General features: G+C 43.7%; 1 long non-coding RNA gene across 1 annotated transcript in view; it reads right to left on the reverse strand.

Annotated features, from left to right (window-relative positions):
* LOC137541573 (uncharacterized) overlaps positions 1 to 13,005 on the reverse strand; it is a 656,441-nt gene that overhangs the window by 167,945 nt on the left and 475,491 nt on the right. The window lies entirely within an intron of this gene.

A 13,005-nucleotide genomic window follows, 5' to 3' on the forward strand; every position in this document is an offset into this window, starting at 1 on the left:
TACTAGCTTACATTCTATTTTTGTATAGTAATAATAATAAAAAACTTTATATATTTTTGCACTACTACATGTTGCAGTGTCATACTAGCCGTGTGCGGCATATACTGGCTTGGTGGCTTGTGTGTTTTTTGACGATCCTTCCTGTTCTCATAGGCTCTGGATGCCTCTGGTGAGGTCATGATGACAGCCGGCGATCTCACCACAGTGTTACAGCACCATGCAGAGGATAGAGGGAGAACTGCATCGCTGGATCCCAGAAAGGTGAGCAAGTGCAAGGGCCGCTACAGGCTCTCTTGTGGTATAATTGGTTTCTTCCTTTTAGGGTCTAAAAGCTAATGAAAAATTGTACCGCTTTTAGACCCTAAAATCAGGAAGGAATCATACCGCCAGGTAGGTAAAAAAAAAGTGTCCCTAAGTAAAATAGTTATGATTTTTTTAATGCTGTCTTTTTTTTTTTAACCACTTCATCCACAGGTCAGTAGATCTACGTCCTCTGTGACTTCATCTAAGCCACGAGTCAGTAGATATACGTCTTGTAGCAGAAGCAGTGCTGTGCAGGATTGGGCTTGCTCCTGTGCACATTTCTGGCACTATGTGATGCAGCACTAATTGGTGAATGGGAATATATGTTTCCTGAGCTAATGAGATCGATTTTTACTATTAAAAATAATTTTATTTTCTCATTTCATAGTGAAAAATACACACTGTAGCATTATTTCAGAATCAAATATCTTCACCATAAATTGTGAAAAGCCAAACAAAATTTATGTTTATCTACAGTAGCACTTTTTATTTTTAGACTTATTGGTAAAACTGAGAAATAAATGTGTTTTCTATTTTTTTTTGTTTTCCCATTAAAATTCATAGAAAACAAAATTGTTCGAGGGAAAACATGGCATACAATGAAAGCCTAGTTTGTCTTGAAAAAAAACAATATATATTTCATTTCTGTGTCATAAGTAGGGATAGAGTTATTTCGGATTAAATAAGGACATAGTTAAACTGTCAAAACTGCTCTGGTCAATAAGTGGGAAACAAGGTCTGGATGCGAAGTGGTTAAACAAATGTTTTATTTTGGAAACTATAGCAAAGGGAGAAATAAGAGGTTAAAAGAAATTGTGGCTGCAGAAATGCCCTGAAGGTTTTCGACGTTCGATCTACACTATTTTAAAAGGATGTTTAACCACTTGCCGACCGCACACTGCACATTGGCGGTGGCAAAGTGGCAGCCCCAGAACCACGTAACGCACATTGGCGTCGGGTCCTGGGACACAGGGATGCTCAACTTCGGATTCGGGAGATACCCAGATAGTTGCTATCCGGATATCTCCCAGTAAACCTGTGCGGCTGGGCGGGGGGGTCAAGCTTACCTGTCTGACGTCTTCTTCGGTCCGTCCCTCAGCGCCTCCTACGATGCGTTCCATTGTCACAAATTAGCAGAAAATGACACTTTGTGAAAAAAGACAATTAAAATCAATTTCCGCTTACTTGTGACAAAAAATAAAATCTTCTATGAACTCACCATACTCCTAACGGAATACCTTGGGGTGTCTTCTTTCTAAAATGGGGTAATTTGTGGGGTTCCTATACTGCCCTGGCATTTTAGGGGCCCTAAACCGTGAGGAGTAGTCTTGAAACCAAATGTCGCAAAATGACCTGTGAAATCCTAAAGGTACTCATTGGACTTTGGGCCCCTTAGCACAGTTGGGGTGCAAAAAAGTGCCACACGTGGTATCGCCATACTCAGAAGAAGTAGTATAATGTGTTTTGGGGTGTATTTTTACACATACCCATGCTGAGTGGGAGAAATATCTATGCAAATGGACAATTGTGTGTAAAATAAAATAAAAAAAATGTCATTTACAGAGATATTTCTCCCACCCAGCATGAGTATGTGTAAAAATACACCCCAAAACACATTATACTACTTCTCCTGAGTACGGCAATACCACGTGTGGCACTTTTTTGCAGCCTAACTGCTCTAAGGAACCCAAAGTCCAATGAGCACCTTTAGGCTTTACAGGGGTGCTTACAATTTAGCACCCCCCAAAATGCCAGGACAGTAAACACACCCCACAAATGATCCCATTTTGGAAAGTAGACACTTCAAGGTATTCAGAGAGGAGCATAGTGAGTCCGTGGCAGATTTCATTTTTTTTTGTCGCAAGTTAGAAGAAATGCAAACTTTTTTTTTCTTTTTTTTGTCACAAAGTGTCATTTGCCGCTAACTTGGGACAAAAAATAAAATCTTCTATGAACTCCCCATGCCTCTCAGTGAATACTTTGGGAAGTCTTCTTTACAAAATGGGGTCATTTGGGGGGTATTTATAACATCCTGGAATTTTAGCACCTCATGAAACATGACAGGTGGTCAGAAAAGTCAGAGATGCTTCAAAATGGGAAAATTCACTTTTAGCACCATAGTTTGTAAACGCTATAACTTTTACCCAAACCAATAAATATAGGCTGAATGGTTTTTTTTTTTTCTATCAAAAACATGTTTGTCCACATTTTTCGTGCTGCATGTATACAGAAATGTTACTTTATTTGAAAAATGTCAGCACAGAAAGAAAAAAAAAACATTTTTTTGACATAATCCATGTCTTTTTTGATGAATATAATAAAAACTAAAACTCGCAGCAGCAATCAAATAGCACCAAAAGAAAGCTGTATTAGTGACAAGAAAAGGAGGTAAAATTCATTTAGATGGTAGGTTGTATGACCGAGCAATAAACCGTTAAAGCTGCAGTGGTCTGAATGGAAAAAAAGGCTCTGGTCCTTAAAGGGAAGGTTCAGGGAGGGTGGGTAAAAAATCAAAATCAATTTCCACTTACCTGGGGCTTCCTCCAGCCCGTGGCAGGCAGGAGGTGCCCTCGCCGCCGCTCCGCAGGCTCCCGGTGGTCTCCGGTGGCGCGCCCGACCTGGCCAGGCCGGCTGCCAGGTCGGGCTCTTCTGCGCTCCAAGGCCCGAACTTGTGCTTCCCACGCCGGCGCGCTGACGTCATCGGACGTCCTCCGGGCTCTACTGCGCCTGCGCAGTAGAGCCCGGAGGACGTCCGATGACGTCAGCGCGCCGGCTACACCTCTACACCTAAGTTTCTACACCTGAGCAGAGGCAATAGTTTCCATCAATATGTATATTTCCAGTTGAAGTCAAATATATATATATAATATATATTATATACACACACACGCACACACACACATATACAGGTCCTTCTCAAAAAATTAGCATATTGTGATAAAGTTCATAATTTTCTGTAATGTACTGATAAACTTTAGACTTTCATATATTTTAGATTCATTACACACAACTGAAGTAGTTCAAGCCTTTTATTGTTTTAATATTGATGATTTTGGCATACAGCTCATGAAAACCCAAAATTCCTATCTCAAAAAATTAGCACATCATGAAAAGGTTCTCTAAATGAGCTATTACCTAATCATTTGAATCAACTAATTAACTCTAAACACCTGCAAAAGATTCCCGAGGCTTTTAAAAACGCCCAGCCTGGTTCATTACTCAAAACCGCAATCATGGGTAAGACTGTCGACCTGACTGCTGTCCAGAAGGCCATCATTGACACCCTCAAGCAAGAGGGTAAGACACAGAAAGAAATTTCTGAACGAATATGCTTTTCCCAGAGTGCTGTATCAAGGCACCTCAGTGGGAAGTCTGTGGGAAGGAAAAAGTGTGGCAAAAACCGCTGCACAACGAGAAGGTGACCGAACCCTGAGGAAGATTGTGGAGAAGGACCAATTCCAGACCTCGGGGGATCTGCGGAAGAAGTGGACTGAGTCTGGAGTAGAAACATCCAGAGCCACCGTGTACAGGCGTGTGCAGGAAATGGGCTACAGGTGCCGTATTCCCAAGGTCAAGCCACCTTTGAACCAGAAGCAGTGGCAGAAGCGCCTGACCTGGGCTACAGAGAAGCAGCACTGGACTGTTGCTCAGTGGTCCAAAGTACTTTTTACGGATGAAAGCAACTTTTGCATGTCATTCGGAAATCAAGGTGCAAGAGTCTGGAGGAAGACTGCGGCGGGTATGCACGGCGATTCGTCGAGATTACGTCATTGTATCGGCGGTCTCTGGTCCTTAAGCAGGCAGAGACCGCTGGTACTTAAGTGGTTAAACTAATACCACACAAATAATTGTTTCTATGTTTATTGAACACACCATGTAAACATTCACAGTGCAGGTGGAAAAAGTATGTGAGCACTTGGATTTAATAACTGGTTGAACCTCCTCTGGCAGCAATAACTTCAACCTAACATTTACTGTAGTTGCAGATCAGACATTCACAGCTGTCAGGAGGAATTATTGACCATTCCTCTTTACAGAACTGTTTCAGATCAGCAATATTTTTGGGCTGTCTGGTGTAAATCACTTTCTTGAGGTCATGCCACAGCAACTTAATCGGGTTGAGGTCAGGACTGACTGGGCCACTCCAGAAGGCATATTTTCTTCTGTTTAAGCCATTCTGTTGATGCAGGGTTGAAAATATTTGATTAATGGACTTTATATATCATACTATGTATAACTCAATGGTCAAATTCCATGCTTATTGAGAGACTTGGTCCAGATCCAAAATGTTCACTGAAGCATAATGGAGCAGATAACTATGTTTAGGTCAAGTATATATTGAAGGTCAACAGTTAGCTATAGATGTCATCTTTTATCTACAGTAGTTAGCTAGGAGGAGGATGCGCTTAAAGTGAATGTGAAGCGCATTTAAAAAAATTAGATACTTACCCAAGTAGAGGGAAGGCTCTGGGTCCTATAGAGCCTTTCGGCTCCTCTCCTGGTCCCCTCGTTCCAGTGCTGGCTTTACCCGGTCGAAGGAGGCTTCAGAAGTCTTCAGGGAGCCCGAGTGCTCCTGAAGTAGGGCGGCCCTGTACTGCGCCGGCGCAAGCACGCTTTTGCACGCTCACACCTGTGCAGTATGGAGCCGCACGTCTTTGGGAGGACACGGCTCCCGAAGACTTCCAAATACCCTTTCGGCGGGAGATTGAAACGGAGGGGGGGGGGGGGGGAGGGAGCCAGCACCGAGAGAGGAGATGGAAGGCTCTATACAACCTAGAGCTTTCCCTCTCCTTAGGTAGGAATTTGCTTAATTTCTTTATAAATGCGGTTCCCATTCACTTTAAGTTTGATGTTTAAATATAATTGTTCATCAGTATTTTCTGCAATTGCGGTCTCTGGGTTATATGTTTGGTCTACTATGCAATTTATATCCTGCTCTGTTGTGATTGGTATGGGACTTTGCCACTTGCGCACATCTAATAATGTAAAACCTGTTACCTAGGTCTTTTTGCAATAAAGACCTAGTAAAAGAAAAACAACACTTGCTTGCAGCATTCGGCGATAAAGAAAGGAAGGGCAAAGACAACAGACTTTTAAACAGGAGCAGAGCACACTTGCAACTGTAGACCATCTACTCATATGTGATCAATCACATTAACAGATGGGGAGATGGCATGAGTGCACATATACAACGCATACAAAATGTACATCTGCGTACATACATCAGCTATGGCCCGCCGTCTCCAACACCACCAGTACCAGAGCATCCTACTATGTTGCAACTTCCAGTTAGCTGTGCGCATGTACACAGCACAGGTTGGTGCTCTCAATTTCCTCCTTTTATTTACCACTTACAATCATACACATAATGGCACACATACAGTAAAATACCGAGGTACGTGGGCCTCCAGTTTGCCCCCTGTGTGCTTTTTCTGTTATTGCACTGTAAATTATGGGAAGAAACATATTTTTATGCATTCTACAAGATGCTAGCTAGTGTATGAAACCTAAATACAGACACGTGACAGTCTTGGATAGCAGAACTGTAAGTATTCCCACGTATTAACATTATTTGTGAAGCAGTGCTGTAAACGTAAAGCCATCCCTTACACATGAGCTCTTTCCACCTAATGCTCAAATATATTGTGAACCTGGATAGAACACACATCTCTGTTTTTTCTCCATGTGCAGTTCAAATAGATTTATATATAGCAGCTTCCATATATATCTTAGTTAATACAGAAGATTGTTAAACTCAGAAAATTGGACAAGGCCAATTACAAACAAGCGTACAAAAAACTCACAAGCGAATCAGGCAATTATTGCAGCATTTTCAGCTTCTCTTGTACTCTAGTGATTGCTATAAATATTTTCTACATCTTTGTGATGATTAGGTCTTAATTTAGCCCCACTTGCAAACTGCGTGACCAAGAGACGTCTCTTTTTTTTCTTAACACTACAAACAATTCCACGTCCAAGTTTATCCTTCAAAGCCTGTGTACAGATTTATTTTTGTGAGGGAGAGAGTTTAGATTATACATCTATTAACATATCATCTTGTTGTCAGCAGATGCCATTTGCATGATGGCTGCACTCAAGCTTCGGAATTATTTCTGCCCCTTTACTAAAAAAGAATTTATTTCTCTAAACTCTTAAAGGGAACCCGAGGTGACAGGAGTGTGGAGGCTGCCATATTTAATTCCATGTAAACAATGCCAGATGCCTGGCAGTACTGTTCATCTTCTAGCATAAGTAGTGTCTGAGTCAATACCCTGGAACAAGCATATAGCTAATCCAGTATAACCTGAGTCGGCTAAGTCAGAGTACCTGATCTGCTGCATACTTGTTCAGGGTCCATGGCTAAAAGTTTCAGAGGCAGAGGATGAGCAGAATAGCCAAGCAACTGGTATTGTTTAGAGGTAAATAAATATGGCAGCCTCCACATCCCTCTCACCTCTGGTTCCCTTTAACTGCCTAACAGCAAGCAATACAAGGTGCCTCTTTTTAACTCAAAAGAGCATTTTTATACTTGGACCATATGTAATTTACGTTTCCTAGGAGAGAAGTTTTCAGCTTGATAAAGTACCATACAGTAGATGGAAAAAGTAACGTCAAAATCAGCATTTTATTGCTTGCTGGTGATATTTTCAAACTTTCAATAAAATGTTTTTAATACCACCAGCAAGATAACAGTTGCTCAAAATAATGTTGATAGCATTTTTTTATTTGCAAAGTGCTTAAAAGTTATTTTAAACATAAAAAAAGCACCAAGGAGAAAACTCAGGAGAAGAAGTGAATTGCCTGTGGCCCCTGGTGCCACTGACAGAAGACACATTTCAGCTTTCATTAAAGGACACCTAAAATAAGAGGAACACAGAGGCTGCCATATTTATTTCATTTTAAATAATGCAAATTGCCAGCTGGTCTTCTGATCCCCTGCCTCTAATACTTTTAGGCTTAGACACGGAACAAGCATACAGATTTGGTTCTCGGCAAGTCGACAGAGAGAGTTAAAGAGAAACTCCGACCAAGAATTTAACTTTATCCCAATCAGTAGCTGATGCCCCCTTTTACATGAGAAATCTATTGCTTTTCACAAACAGACCATCAGGGGGCGCTGTATGACTTATATTGTGGCGAAACCCCTCCCACAAGAAGCTCTGAGGACCGAGGTACTGTTGGCAGTTTCCTGTCTGTGAACCTTGTTACATTGTGGGAAATAGGTGTTTACAGCTATAACCTGCCCACAGTAAAAATGTCACCATGTAATAAATGTCAGAATGTAAATCGGGGAGAGGAAAGATTTTACAATGAGCAAACACTGACTAAATCATTTATACATAATTATTGTAAAAATGAAGCACTTTTTTATTACATTATTTTCACTGGAGTTCCTCTTTAAGGCATTGTTGAGATGTAGTAGTTCTCCTTGAAGAGATGAGTTTTTAAGGGTTGTTTTAAGGTGTTGAAGGAGGGTGCAAGCCAGATGGGCAGTGGGAGATAGTTCCAAAAGATAGGGGCAGCTCTAGTTAAGTCATGCATGGGAGAGTGAAATGCATGGGGTGGTTAGGAGCAGCAAAGTGGGCGGCAGGGTGTGTATCTGATGACCAGGTCAGAGATGTAGATCAGACAGGACTTGTGTATAGATTTGTAGGCCAAACAGAGAATCTTTTAGCGGATTTTGAAGCGGACTGGAAGCCAATGAAGGGATTTGCATAGGAGAGAGTCTTGGAGACAGAACGGTGGGAGGAGTAGATTAGTCTGGCTGCTGCATTCATGATGGATTGTAGGGGGGCAATGCGGTTCTGAAGGAGGCCTGACAATAGGGTGTTGCAGTAGTCCAGGCAGGAGATGATGAGGACATGGACAAGGAGTTTGGCTGTGTCCTGCGTCAGGAAGGGCCAGATCTTGCAGATGTTGTGCAAATGCAGATTGCAGGCCCTAGCAATGGTTTAGATGAAAAGGGTGAAGGAGAGGGCCAAGTCAAGAGAGACACCCAGGCAATGGGCTTCTGTGTTTAGGCGAATGATTTTTATTATTGACAGTGACAGATGTGAGTGGAGGGTGAGACTGCATGGGGCTGGAAAATTAGGAGTTCTGTTTTATCCAGGTTTCACTTTAGGAACCTGGCTGACATCCAGTTTGAGATGGCTGAGAGGCAGGAGGATACCTTCTCCGTGGTGGTGTTGGGGAGATCTGTGGTGTGGAGGTAGATCTGGGAGTTGTCTGCATATATAGGTGAAAGTTAAAGCCCAGAAAGGAGAGATGTTTGCTGATGGAGGCAGTGTAAATTGAGAACAGCAGGGGGCAAAGAACAGAGCCTTTGGGGATCCCAACTGAGAGAGGAAGTGGAGGTTGAGGAGGAACCATTGAAAGAGGTCCTAAAGGAACGATTTGAGAGTTAGAAGGAGAACCAAGCTAGGGTGAGGTCTTAGATACCCACAGATTGCAGGGATTGGAGGAGCAGGGAATGATCGACTGTATCAAATGCTGATGAGAGGTCAAGGAGAAGGAGGGTGGTGTATTTTCCTTCGGCCTTGGCGTGATGACCTTGCTGAGGGCAGTCTTGGGGGAGTGGGCTAGATGAAATTCTGATTCTAGGGGGTCGCACAGAGAGTTGTAGCCAAGGTAAACGGTCATGCATCAGTGGACCAGAAGCTCCAGGAGTTTAGATGCAAAAAGAAGGGGGGAGATAGGGCGTAAGCTGGATGGAAGTGAGCGGTCGAGTGAGGGTTTTTTTCAGCAGAGTAGGTTCAGTGGCCTGTTTGTGGTCAGAGGGGAAGTTACCAGTGAAGAGGGAGAGGTTTAACAGAGAGGTGAGGACTGGGGCTAGGATAGGGAAGTGTGAATGGAGGAAGTTGGTTGGAACTGGGTCTAGGGGACTAGAGAAGTAGCCAGGAGGCAGTTGACTACATGCTCTGTGACAGGAGTGAAGAAAGTGAGTGGTGGGTGGGGCGAGGGAAAGGTATGCAGTGGGGAGGAAGAAGTGGTGGGGTGGAGGCAATAGATTACACATTGAATGGTGGCTATTTTGTTGGTAAAGTAGGTGGACAAGTTCGGAGGTGGGGAGATGAATGGTAAGGTTAAGGAGGGAGTTGAAGATGGCAAAGAGGCGCTGTGGGTTGGAGGCTTGGGATCCAATCAGGGCAGCAAAGTATTTTTGTTTTGCTTCAGAAAATGCAGAATAAAAAGGCTGCAGGTTGGCATTGCACTCCAAGGAGTTGGATTTGAGGCTGGATTTCCTCTATTTGCAATCAGAGGCTTGTGTCTTTTTGGAGGTCGCTAATGTCTAGGACTGAAACAGTTTGATACAATTATGTCACAATGGACCAAATTCACAAGGAATATTTACAATATTTTGTGAAATGCCATTTAGAAATTAGGCGTTTTTTAAGGGCTAAAGGAGACCCCTTCCCAATATTAGCATGATGTTCCTTACATGCTCGGTCAGTATATAGCGGCACCATGTATGTTCTACTGATTTACAGATAAAGCTTCACTCGTTAATTACTACACCTACTGATTTCTAACACAGGAGGCCTCAGTATCAACATTTAAAGTGTACCCGAGCCGAAGCTCAAGTAGAAAATTGGATAGTTACCTAAAGAGAGGGAAGCCTTATGATCCTATTGTGGCATCCCTCGCTGGTCTTCTGTCCCCCGTCCCGGCCCACCAAAGTTTTGTGAAAAAGGCATTGTGGGCGCGCAGGTCTTCTTTCTGTATTTTGGCTGTGCGAGTCTTCCCACGCATGCGCAGTAAGCCAGAGCCCCGGGCTGTGTCTAACTGCGCATGAGTGGGTGGGGCCGCGCTCAGCAATGGGAGGCTTTGGGCAAGCAAGGGAAGCCTCAATAGGATCCTGAGGCTTCCCTTATTTAACCTTTTTCCGACCGCGTCACTCCCTCTTCAGTCTCTGAGCAGCTATTGCCGCTCGGGAGACTGTTAGTCTATTTACACTGTGCAGCGCTGCGATCAGCAGCAGCGTTGCACTGGGGACAGCCGTGTGACACGGCTGTCCCCCCGGGGGACAAGAGATCGATCGGCTCTCATAGGCAGAAGCCTATGACAGCCGATCGCCGTAATTGGCTGGCTGTGGGGAGAGAGGGAGGGAGGGTAGGGTTTTAAAGAAACAGGGATTTTGATTAAAAAAAAAACAATAATATTTGTTATAAAAAAAACCAAACATGGGGGGAGCGATCAGACCCCACCAACAGAGAGCTCTGTTGGTAGGGAGAAAAGGGGGGGCGAATCACTTGTGTGCTGTGTTGTGCAGCCCTGCAGCTTGGCCTTAAAGCTGCAGTGGCCAATTTTACTAAAAATGGCCTGGTCACTAGGGGGGTTTAGCCCTGCAGTCCTCGGCCTAGACTACTATACATACCCAGACATAGGACTATGGTAGAGATTAGATTGCGAGCCCCTCTGAGGGACAAAACAATATACAGTACTCTATACAGTGTTGCGGAAGAGGTTGTTGCAATAATAATAACAACAACAACAGTGTCATGCTGTATCCAGGTTCTCTCTTACGGCTTGGGGTTGGTAATGCCTTCATCATTGGAATGGACATTAGTAACATAACAGTAACCCCAGTGGTGTGGTCAGACCATCACATAATACAGTTTACTATTGAACATCACCCTATCAAGCAGCTCCCTAAAGAAACAATCAAAACCCGTCCCCTGAGTAAATTAACACCGGAGAGGATAACTGCCAACCTGGATTTTACAAATCTGCTCCACAGTCAAATGGACCCAAACTCTCTAGTAACCCAGTACAACAACACGATATATGAAACACTTGACAGTATTGCCCCATGGCGCACCAAATCAGCAACCAAAAAGCAGAAAGCTAATTGGTTTAACAAAACCATCATGGATCTAAAAAAGAAAGGGCGCAGACTAGAAAGACAGTGGCGTAAATCAGGGACTGGGGAGCACAAATCTAGCCTAGTTCAACACCTCAGACAATACCAACAAGCAATAACCAAGAAAAAATCAGACTTTATCTCGCACAAAATATCTACAGCCAACAACAGAGCTGCTCAACTCTTCCACACAGTGGAATCACTCTGCAATCCTTCCTGCCTAAAAGCCCCAACCACATACTCCAGGGAAAGGTGTGAAGAATTCTCTGCCTTCTTCACAAACAAGGTGTCTACCATCCGTGCCAGCATTACACCAACAACATCAATTGACCCCTGGACGTTGCATATGCCTACTACCGTACCACCATGGCAAGTCTTTGACACTCTGAGTGTAGAAGATTTTGGAATTCTCATTCAAAGTCTCCGCCCCACTACCTGCGACCTGGATCCTGGCCCAACTGGATCCTTAATGCAGTGCCCAGCGCTGTTCAGGCCAGCACTTCACAAAATCACTCAGTGCTCCTTGCAAAGTGGACTTTTCCCAGAAGAACTAAAGAAAGCAATCATAAAACCCCTCCTGAAGAAACCATCACTAGATCCTGATTCTGTAACCAACTACAGACCTGTGGCGAACTTACCATTCCTATCAAAAGTTATCGAGAAAGCAGTCGCCAACCAGCTAGAAGCCAGGCTTACAGATAACAACATCTTTGATACTTTTCAGTCAGGATTCAGGAAAAGGCACAGCACTGAAACAGCATTAGTCCGAGTAATGAATGATCTACTTACTGCAAGGGACAAGGGTGATTGCTCAATTCTGATTCTTCTTGACTTGTCAGCAGCATTTGATACTGTGGATCATGAAATTCTTATCCAGCGACTGAAGAATTACTGTGGCCTAAGGGGTACTGTTCTTAGCTGGTTTCAGACCTTCCTATCTGGCAGGACACAGCAAGTATGTCTGGGCACACACTACTCTAATCCAGTGCCACTTGACTATGGAGTTCCACAGGGTTCTGTACTATCACCATTACTCTTTGCAGTCTACATGCTCCCACTGGGCAAAATAATCCAGAACTATGGTTTAGGATACCATTGTTATGCAGATGACACACAACTGTATCTGTCCTTCAAGCCTGGAACCCAAGACCCATCAGCATCCATAAATGCGTGTCTAGTGGATTTACAAAATTGGATGAACACCAGCTGGCTGAGGCTGAACTCTGACAAAACAGAGGTGTTGGTGGTAGGTGGTCCACACATGATGGATAAAGTTCAAAACGCTCACCACCTCAAACTAGCAATTGGGGGAGTTACTGTACAGTATAAAGACTCTGTGCGAAACCTTGGGGTGATCCTGGATGGAAATCTAAAATTCAGACAGCAGGTATCAGCTGTCGTCAAGTCTTCCTTCTTCCATCTAAGAAATATAGCGAAAATCAAACACCTTATCCCAGCTGAAGACCTACCTGCCCTGGTTCACGCATTTGTATCCTCCCGCCTAGACTACTGCAACGCCCTGTTAATCGGATCTACAGATAAGGTTCTGCGCCCCTTACAGCTAGTACAGAATGCTGCAGCCAGACTCCTAGCCAATGCCCCCCGCAGCTCACACATCACCCCAGTACTGCAAACTCTTCACTGGTTGCCAGTAAAATGGAGAATCAATTTTAAGATCTGCCTGCTGACATTCAAGGCTCTACACCACATGGGACCCAAATACATAGCGGATCTATTGGAACTTTATGCCCCTCCACGCACCCTCCGCTCTGCCAACAAGATGAAGCTGGTTATTCCCAGGATACACTTAACATTTGGTGCTCGGGCCTTTTCCTATGCAG

The sequence above is a fragment of the Hyperolius riggenbachi genome, chromosome 12 (genome assembly GCF_040937935.1).
Source record: "Hyperolius riggenbachi isolate aHypRig1 chromosome 12, aHypRig1.pri, whole genome shotgun sequence".
Lineage (NCBI taxonomy): Eukaryota > Metazoa > Chordata > Amphibia > Anura > Hyperoliidae > Hyperolius > Hyperolius riggenbachi.